Raw genomic sequence first — 10,047 nt, 5'->3', positions numbered from 1 at the left:
AGACAGAAACTATTATGAAAACTGGTTTATTTTATGTCTCCTAGTTTGAAGTGAAGCAATAAAAACATGTATAAAACATCACAAACTGCAATATTTTACAAATGCTTATGTCCTGCTGATCCAATGGAGACATCTTCCAGTGACAGTCTTCATCCGTGTGTGTGTGAGGAGGATCCTAAACCCACCGACACAGAAGTGCATGTTCACAACTCCCTCTGTGCAGGCGGTGTCAGGTGGTGCTGTGGCCAGTCAGGCATGAAGTGCTGAGAGTGGATCTTTGGTCCTCTGTGCAGCTCTGTCCACTCTCAGCTTCCCTGCAAAGCAATAACACAAGAAAGACGTAATTTTAACACAAAACAGCATTTCCATAGTAGGCAGCTGCAGCATGTTGTTAAAAAGCTATTTTAAACTCAACATATACACACAATAAATAAACTTAGACCTACAGTCCTGTAGGACGATGATTTACACCAGCTTTTGGAAGGATTTAGTCTTCGAGACAGTTTGTAGCCAATGTGAGGTGATAACTTACATGGTTGGAACACAGCACCACTCTCCCGTTTGTCATTTGCTCATCCATCCTTCTCATCGGGTTGGGGTAAGGCTGTCTTCTGGGTGGAGCATCTCTCTGTGTTAGCGCCGTCTAGAATGCTGGGAGGACAAGTGTAAAGCACCTGAAGACAAAAAGACAAAGACAAAAGGATGAATTCACAGATCACAGAGTTGTTCAATTTACTTTTCTTCTGTTATGTGTTTTTACCTTACCTCTGATCCCTGAGCCACAGGCTATACCTTATGTATAAACAAGAGACTACAGTCAGTTCACGACATCATTTTTAAACCTTTTCTACTTATTTGTGTTGACATTAAGTACGGACTTACCTTTGTCCTGCATGGTGAGCTAGAGCTTGAGAAAAAATATGCAAGTCATTTCAACAGTTACCTGTGATATTAACAAAAATAGAAGTAACAACACCTAAAACACTACCTTACAGTCACACAGGCAATGTCACATATTAAGAAAAAAACAATACATTTCACATGTGTTAGTTAATATTCTTTAAAAGTCAGATATTCTTAGTTAGCTGTGTTACAAACATCACTAGACACAAAGGCTTAACTTAAACATTACAAAGTTAATTAAAAAGTAAAGCATATTTACAAGAAGCTGTCCTCAAAGCAAGAAAGTGTCTTACAAACACTGCAAGACGCAAAGACCAACTTAAACGTTTAAAGTTTAAAAACAAGTTCTAACATTACCTATTCAGTCACTGTCATCAAGTGAAAGGTTAAAAGGCCTTTCCCAGAAGCGTCTGACACCAAAAGAGCCTGATGATGTTGAAGGGCCACAGAACGTGTCATCACTTACCTTGCACCTCTTCAGTGCAGATGTCTTCTCTGCTTCTCTTTGCTGAGGAGGTGAGAACTGAGGTTGAAGGAGAAGCTTCGTGAGAAGAGGGGGAGGATGAGAGAAGGATATACTCACCATAACTGACACTCTGGGTATCAGTGTCCTGTTCTTCATCAGAAGAGATGGTTCTCGGGAGACTGTCATCCAGGATCCTGATGACTTCAGGAAGGCCTTCTTCTGCAGGACGTTCAACCACGTAGTCAAGACGACATGTGAGGAAACAAGTTTAAAATAACATTAGGAATGTGATAAACACCAAGTGCTAAAGGAACAGAGCTACATCTGTTAGTTTCAGCAGATGATGAGAGAAAAGCATTTTAGGCTACATTTATGTCAGACTGAATGACACAAGTTTGACTTCATTTGACCTTGAAGGAGAGGTCAGAGGTCAGATGTAATGGGATATTTTAAATCTTTACACAGTACCTTTATATATTGACCACAGACTCCACACTTTTAAGAATCATAGCTTCTAAATTATAAAGGTTTTTGTTCATTTTTGACCAATAATAAAGTTAACCTTGAAGAAGATGTAAGCTAAATTTACATAACCCCACTCTATACCCCTACAAAGTTTGATCAGGGTTAATTCAATTTTTTTCAGCTATGATGTTTACAAAAAAATAACAGGCAAGCAAAAGTTACTAAAAACATAACCTCCTTGGCAGAAGTAAAAATTGCAAACACACAAAGCTGTGCAGGTATGTCTCAAAACCATGGTCAAGCAAAAAAACAAACAACTAAAAACTCTTAACACAAAATCTGCATTATTAGGAATGTGCACAAGGACTGTATCTGCCATAAGGACAGATACATTGAATCTTTTTACCACATGCTATCCCTGTGTAATACAATATATCTGTCTGCTATATAATAAGATATATTATAAAGTAATACCATAACATAAGGTCTTAATACCATTATTACTACTATACTATGATTACTGTTTTCATATTCTTTTTTATATTCTTTTATTTTTATTATTTTTTATCATCACGTTTTGTAGCAGGGAAAAAGTTATAGTTTATTTCAATAAAGCCTTTGATCCGGAGAAGAACAGGATGTTAGGAGAAGACCGGGATCTGGTGTGTTTACACCTGTGTGTTCTGACGTCATGACATCCTGAAGATGCTGTTACCACAGAGACTGATTTTGGAGCATTTTACAAATTTTTGTCCATTAAGCTATTTTTAACCATTCACGTGATACAACTATATAAATGGAGCTCACCGCAGTGTAATTTACAGTTAATTCATGATCATTTACACTTACTGCCTTTGTCAGCCTTTATGCAGCATGTATACTAACCACGTAGGTATAGGTATACCAGGAAATAAACACAGATATTAGAAAGCAGCAAATCACTCAAGCAAACATCTGGTGACTAACATTAGCATATAGCTCATGCTAATATTACATCTTCACATTTTTCTTTTCAAAGCTAACAATAACTTAGCGTTCTCGCTACTCCCCATGCTTTTAAACAGTTATATGTTAGCAATGACAACATTTAACAAATGTTTTTAAAATGCTAGCCATGCTAATTAGCCTTAGTAATTGCTTGAGGTCTTGTTTCCAGGTCTAGCGGTCATAAGCGAGCCAGCCTTTGGCACGAAAATCAATCTTGTAAAGCTCACTATTAAACTGACAAAAAGCCTTAGAACCTAGAAACTATGATACTTACAACTTTGCTATGTTTGTGTAATAACATATAGCAAGACCCCATAACAATAACTGACCTTTGACCTCTTCTCAAGATTAATCTTATGGTTAAAGAAATAATGCTATATAGAGCTAATGTAACACTATGTTTTTACTGCCATTGTTTGACAACATATAAGCATAAAGGAAATGGGGATTCTAAATATCAGGTTATTATGACTTCATTAGGTTGACCCCGAAGAAAATTGGGTTAAGGCTGCCGACCTTTGCCAGCGCCGACTTGCCCTCCAACCATACATACATTACACAAACATCACATGGGGAAGACAGGTCAGAGAGGTATAACAATGGAAAATGCACAACATGAGGAGAGACGAGGAGAAAAAATAACTCCCCCCAGACTGAGCTCCAACAGGGAGATCAGTTTGAGAACAGAAAAAAAACACCTCTGCACATGTGTGAACATATGTGGCTTAAGTAAGAAAGTAGCCGCTTCTGTCTTCTGTCTAATTTAACTATTTTTTTTAAAATAAATTATTATTATTAACAAACAGGAAAAATGTAAGTAAATACATTTTCTTTTGGCAATTCACCGATCCAGTAAAAGAAAATTAAGTTGCGTGGACAACAACGTGCCCAATAACAGCTTATGTCTTAATGTGATTAACTTGAGCACAGCCTTTTTGCTAAAATAAATGTACAGGTTTCATCTAACTTACCTCTACATGGTTGCGCAGGTTTGATGTGGAATTTCTAAAAGCTGCTAACTCGGTCTCTCTGGCAAACACAGCTTGCACTGCATAATAAAGCTGTTGCCTTTCTTGCACTTGAAGCCGAAATGGTCCCTTAAACACGGCCAGGGGTTCACATCGGTTTCTTCGAGTTCAGGGTCAGCAGAATTCGACGGGGTTTCTTTTTTCGCTGGATCCGTACCACCGATGTCAGACTCATCTTTATTGTGACCCAACGCCAATTTGTTCTACTACCCATCATTCCCTGCAGTATTTCCGAAGCGCAATGTTGGTTTTTTTTGTTTGTTCTTTTAATTTACTCAGTAACTGGTGTGATTGAAAATGTAGTGAAGTACAATACTTTTAAAAAAAATATACTTAAGTAAAAGTAAAATTACCGACTTGAAAAATGACTTTAAAAAGTACAAATACACAAAAAAAACTACTCAATTACAGTAACGCAAGTAAATGTAATTCGTTACTTTCCACCATTGGTGATTGGCCACACCTGAAGACCACGACACACCTGCAGCTGATCAGCCTGATCGGAGGAGCTACTTGAGGATGTGGTGGAGCTCTCTCCGACGCGGGATCATTGCGTGGCTTCACGTTAGTCTCTTGACCAGTTGCCTAGTTTAAGTCTGTTGCATTATGGTGTGTCTGACGGCTGCCTCTCTTTTATGTTCCCAGGAGTAGTGGGGAGACGAGAGGACAGCGAGCACGGGGTGCTCATCACGGAGAAGCGGAGACAGGAACACTAGCACTGGGAAAAGGACACGTCACGGGAGTCGGGAGTGCACAGAGGATTTATTGTTATTTTCCTTATCACTGTAAACAAACGCACTGCTTATTCACAGAGCTCCGCACCTGGGTGCTCCTCCCTCACCCCCACGGTTTGCCCTGCCAGGTTTTCCCTGGCAAACTGTGACAACAACACTGTCCAATAGAGACACATGAATGAAATGCAGTGTCAATAAAAACACAGATTTTTTTTCATATTCTTCAATGATATTTATTTAAAAATGTAATATTTTTACATCTGAATAAACTTTTGGGCATTACGCTGACTGATGGATGGACAATGAATGCTTCCTCATCCTTCTTGTCATGCACCGTGGAAGTGTCTGAGGAGCTTTTCCACTTGGATTCTGTGTCCACACTTCACAGGTGGAGTTTCCAGCCTCTCACCTGGGCCTCATCTGCAAACAATCAGCAGGAGGGCTTCTTAAACCGGCGCTGCCTGCTACTCCTCGCCAGTTTGTTCTGCCATCTCCAGTGGTAACTAAGCTTCACCTCTGCTCCAGTTCTCACTTGCTCCTTCCCTGTGTTTAACCTTGTTTCCCCTGTGTTTAGATCTCTTCTGCAAGCATACTCATCCTACCCTCAAACTCCCTTACTCGTCCAGCAACAACTTCTCCCTCTGTTGCAGAATTCCCGTTGGATTGTTCCATCAGGAGCCAGATGATCAGTCTCTCGATAGCTTTTCCTCTGGTTCCTGCTCTCTGCTGACACTCCTAGCTCGAGCCACATTCTCCATTCCCTCTCTTTAAACAAAGTCTCATAAATAGTTTAACCATGTGCATTGAATCTGCATTTGGGTCTAAGCCTTCTATGGAGGGAAGAAATCATCACAGTGACATCTATTCCATTTTCAATTCAATTCAATTTTATTTATACAGCGCCAAATCACGGCAACAATCACCTCAAGACGCTTTATATTGTAAGGTATACTTACAAAGAAAAACCCAACAATCACATGACCCCCTATGAGCAGCACTTTGGCGACAGTGGGAAGGAAAAACTCCCTTTTAACAGGAAGAAACCTCCGGCAGAACCAGGCTCAGGGAGGGGCGGGGCCATCTGCTGTGATTGGTTGGGGTGAGAGAAGGAAGACAGGATAAAGACATGCTGTGGAAGAGAGACAGAGGTTAATAACAAGTAAGATTCAGCAGAGGTCTGTTTACACATAGTGGGTGAAGAAGAAACACCCAGTGCATCATGGGAATCCCCCAGCAGCCTAATGCTGGGCATACACTGTGCAATTTTTGGCCCATTTTGAGACGATTTTTCAGTCATGTGACTGTTTTGGGGATCGGCCCGAGTTAATCATGTGTTGTGCGTCGTATACATGGGGTAACGAGAAGCGATTAACACCTCCCAATCAACAATCGTTTGGTCGTAAGAAAATCAAACCTGTTTGAAATCCTGTCGGCCGTTGTGAGGGTGTCACCGCAGCACGCACAAACACAGAAATGAAAGTGAAAGGATGGAGCTACACGGATGTGATCTGGACACAAGCGATGGAGGTTTGTAGAACTTTGGCAAGCTCGTCCGAACCTTTTCGATGTGGCCTCACAAAATTATGGACTGATTCTTATACAGCGCTTTTCTACTCTCCCGGAGTACTCAAAGCACTCTATACAACACGCCTCATTCACCCAATCACACCCATTCTCACAAACACTGTCTCTATACTTAGTGCTTTCTAACTACATTCACACTCCAATGGATGTATCAGAAAGCAACTTGGGGTTAGTATCTTGCTCAAGGATACTTGACGTGCTGACTGGAGGAGCCAGGGATCGAACCACCAACCTTCTGATCAGTAGGTGACCTGCTCTACCTCCTGAGCTACAGCCACCCCAATTATCACGACCGCAACAACCGTGAAAATAGTGTAAAATTTTGTGTCATAACCTTCATGCTATGGACGCACAGTGTGAGCACTCAGGTCGCACAGAGCAGCGGGCCGTATAGTGTGAGACCCAGCATTGTGACCTACTACTCACCTCTGAGTCAATCGTACAGTCTGAGCAGGAGCTGAATAACGCGACTGTACAAATTGCACAGTGTATACCCAGCTTATTGCAGCATAACTGAGGGAGGAATCAGGGTCACCTGAGTAGGCCATCAGCCTACTAAAAGGACAGAGAAAAAACCCATCGAAATAGTGAGTCGTCATCACAGGTGCTGGTGGACTCATTTGAACACCTCCGAAATTTGCAAACATGCAAGTATTCCTCTTCTTCCTCAAAATCCTCTTGGGAACGCTTCCTCGAGCCTCCAGTTTCATGGTTGTCAAGCTCTTCCTGCGCATCTTCAAAACGTTCATCACTACTGCTCTCAGAGTGATCGTACACAGTTGAGCTGGTCCCTGAATCAGAGTTTGCAAGCCTGGAATTTTTGCTATCACGCTCTTCTTCATCTACATCTTCCTCTCTGGACCTTTTCGTGGATCCACCAGCCAGCGGCCCTTCTTCTGTTACCTGCTGATTGATGTCCTCATCAGCAATATTACCAAAACAGCCCTCGCTATCAGTGTCACAAGCAGAAAAGAAGTCAGAGTCATCATCAGAAAACTCCTCGCTCCATCTGATTCTTTTGTTTGGTTCCACATCTTCTTCATACAGCTCTCTAGACCTCCTCCTGGATACACCCGGCTGAGGATCCTCTTCTGGGATGTACTGGTGAACATCCACACAGTCTTCAAATGCCTCATCAGAATCCTCATTTTCAACACCAACAACAACAACAACAACAGCATTGTGATCATCATGCAGTTCATTGTTGTCAACATTGGCATTATTGTCTCTCACATTAATATTTTGAATGTTGACATTGTCATTGTCAAAGTCAGTGTCAGTGTAATCATCATATCGTTCCTCTAATAATCTAATAGCTCATTCAGCCTCCAAAAAATTATAGAGAGCAAAATAAAGATTGTTCAGGAAGCCAAAGAGTCCACCTGTCACGACTGGGGCCGCAGCCGTGTGAAGTGTAGAAAGGAGGACTCAAATGCAGCACTTATTCAGATGTGAGGGTGATTTATTAAGAATACTGAACATAAAGTGGGGATGGCAAAACAGGACTAAGGATAAACTAAACTGGGAGAAACTAAACCAAAGAGTAGCAAACTGGACACGCAGGGAGGACACGCAGGGGATTCACGGAGAAATGCAGAGTACGCAGGGTGACACAGAGGATGAACACAGACGACGCGACGAGGAACAGAGGCAAACACACACTATAAATACACAGAGGAACACTGGGAAATCACACACAGGTGGGAGACACAGCTGGACCTGATTAACCTGACGAGACAGGGGAACACTAACACCAGGGACCAACAGAGGGAGCACAAACCCAGAAACCCAGTATCTAAAATCCCAAACACAAACCATCCCAAAACAGCCCACACAGAATAATGAAAATAATAACAATAAATACACCAAACACAAAATCACTGAGTCACGGACTCAGGATCACGACACCACCAATAGGTTCATAAGCTGGTTCCTGATCTCCACTTGGAAACATTTCTGGGTTAACCTGTCGGCCTGTAAGATCATTTAATCTTTTAATGAGCATTCATAAATATCTGCTGAAAATCCGTTTTTCATCAATTCCAGGACTGAGTACATGTGCTTATACCATTACGGTTATTTTGTGATCCATCTCCTGTCCTCCAATAGCCAAACCCATCTGTTCTCTGATTGGATAGTTAAATTTGTGATTGACATGACATTGGCCAATCAGATGAAAGAAGAAAAATAGGGTCAAATTTCATAGCTGTACCTTGAAACTTGAGTGCAGAGCAGTGTTGCCAACTTAGCGACTTTGTCGCTATATTTAGCGACTTTTTTTCTAAAAAGCGACTAGCGACAAATCTGGCGACTTTTTCTGGTGTTATTGAAGACTTATTTATGACGACCTTTTGACGTGAAAGCGAGTATCGCTTTTACTCTCAACAAGCAGCGGGTGCTGCCGTGGGTACCTCGCCCCTTCCAAAGCGCTCACGGGCGGAGGATAGTCCTCCCCCCGCTGCTATCAGGGCAGAAGATGTTCACACCTATGCGTCCGAACTGCAAATGAATCGCGCATGAGCGAAGCCGCTGCTCCCGCACTGACTGTAACGCAGTCAGTTCTTCTTTTACTCTTATGCTGTTTTGTGGATCACAAGGTTTAAAACTACTTATAAACACACACACAAAGTAACTCCACCAGATTGCCCATTTCGGGTCACTTTTGCCGGTCCAAGCCCGGATAAAGGAGCAGGGTTGGAATTGTGACATTAAAAAATCAATAATTGCTAAAATAAATTTAATTTGTAGTTCTAAATAAATTCTAACTGCATTTAGGACGTTCTTTACTCACTTTGTCTCTTTCATGATGTTATTTCTCTCTCCAACAACATAGGTTACAATTATATTAGCTGGACCAATTATGCAAATTAGGCGATGACATCATTTAGCGACTTCTAGCGACTTTTAGGACAGCCAATAGCGATTTTCCTTACTGAGGAGTTGGCAACACTGGTGCAGAGTTTCACACGTATTTTTTGGCTAAGTCCACACAGAAATCTTTTTACACATACAAATCCTGATTTACAAGTACAAAATATTTATGACCACAATTTGAGCCCATACAATGTCCAAAGATTGAGCGGTGACCCCGACATCCTCGCGCTTAAATCCGCGCAGACAGCCTCATACTGGAGGACAGACCTGTGCAGGACGGCGGCCCTCTCCTGGTCTGTGACGTTTCCACCAGCCGCCCTCGCCCGGTAGTTCCCGTTTTATGGCGTCGTCGGTTTTTTGACTCGGTACATGCTCTCTCTCATCCGGGGGTCCGGGCCTCTGTTAAACTGGTCAGCTCTAAGTTTGTTGGCCGGGCCTTCACAAATCGGTGAAGGAATGGGCGGCGTGCATTCCCTGCCAGCTCGCGAAGGTTCATAAACACACCAAGGCACCCCTGGAGCAGTTCTTCATCATCATTCATGTGCATGTTGATCCGGTGGGTCCTCTGCCGCAGTCACACGGTTTTACGCACCTTTTAACTATTGTTGACCGCACCACCCGGTGCAGTCCCCCTGGCGTATACTACCTATACTACCGTTTTTGTCAACCTGGGTCTCGCGTTTCGCCCCCCCCCCGTGGACATTACCTCAGACAGAGGCCCCCAGTTCGTTTTAGAGCTTTGGTCAGCTATGGACTGGGGGCCAAGGTCCACCACACAACCGCATACAACCCGTAAGCTAATGTGAGCGGTTCCACAGGTCGCCCCCCAGGAGCACCCCCCCAACCAGCTGCGTTTGAAATTCCTCCTGCCCTTCCTGCTTGCCTACACCAGACTCGTTCACAGGATGGACCTTCCTCTGCCAGTTCTCTCCCTCCCAGGTTCAGTTGTTCTGGCCGTTTGCTTAGGCCCACACTGAGACCTCTCCTGTCATCTTTACACACCTCC

At 42.6% G+C, this 10,047-nt stretch overlaps 1 long non-coding RNA gene across 1 annotated transcript; it reads right to left on the bottom strand.

The window, feature by feature from the left end:
* Positions 1 to 252: 252 nt before the first annotated feature.
* Positions 253 to 948, bottom strand: LOC113031441 (uncharacterized). Its single transcript, XR_003273741.1, has 4 exons — positions 883 to 948; positions 766 to 792; positions 533 to 674; positions 253 to 314 (listed from the first exon to the last, which is right to left on the bottom strand). It is a non-coding gene; the product is annotated as an uncharacterized LOC113031441 (long non-coding RNA).
* Positions 949 to 10,047: the final 9,099 nt, after the last annotated feature.

Source organism: Astatotilapia calliptera, chromosome 11 (genome assembly GCF_900246225.1).
Source record: "Astatotilapia calliptera chromosome 11, fAstCal1.2, whole genome shotgun sequence".
NCBI classification, from domain to species: Eukaryota; Metazoa; Chordata; class Actinopteri; order Cichliformes; family Cichlidae; genus Astatotilapia; species Astatotilapia calliptera.
This window is presented reverse-complemented; position numbering and strand designations above follow the sequence as displayed.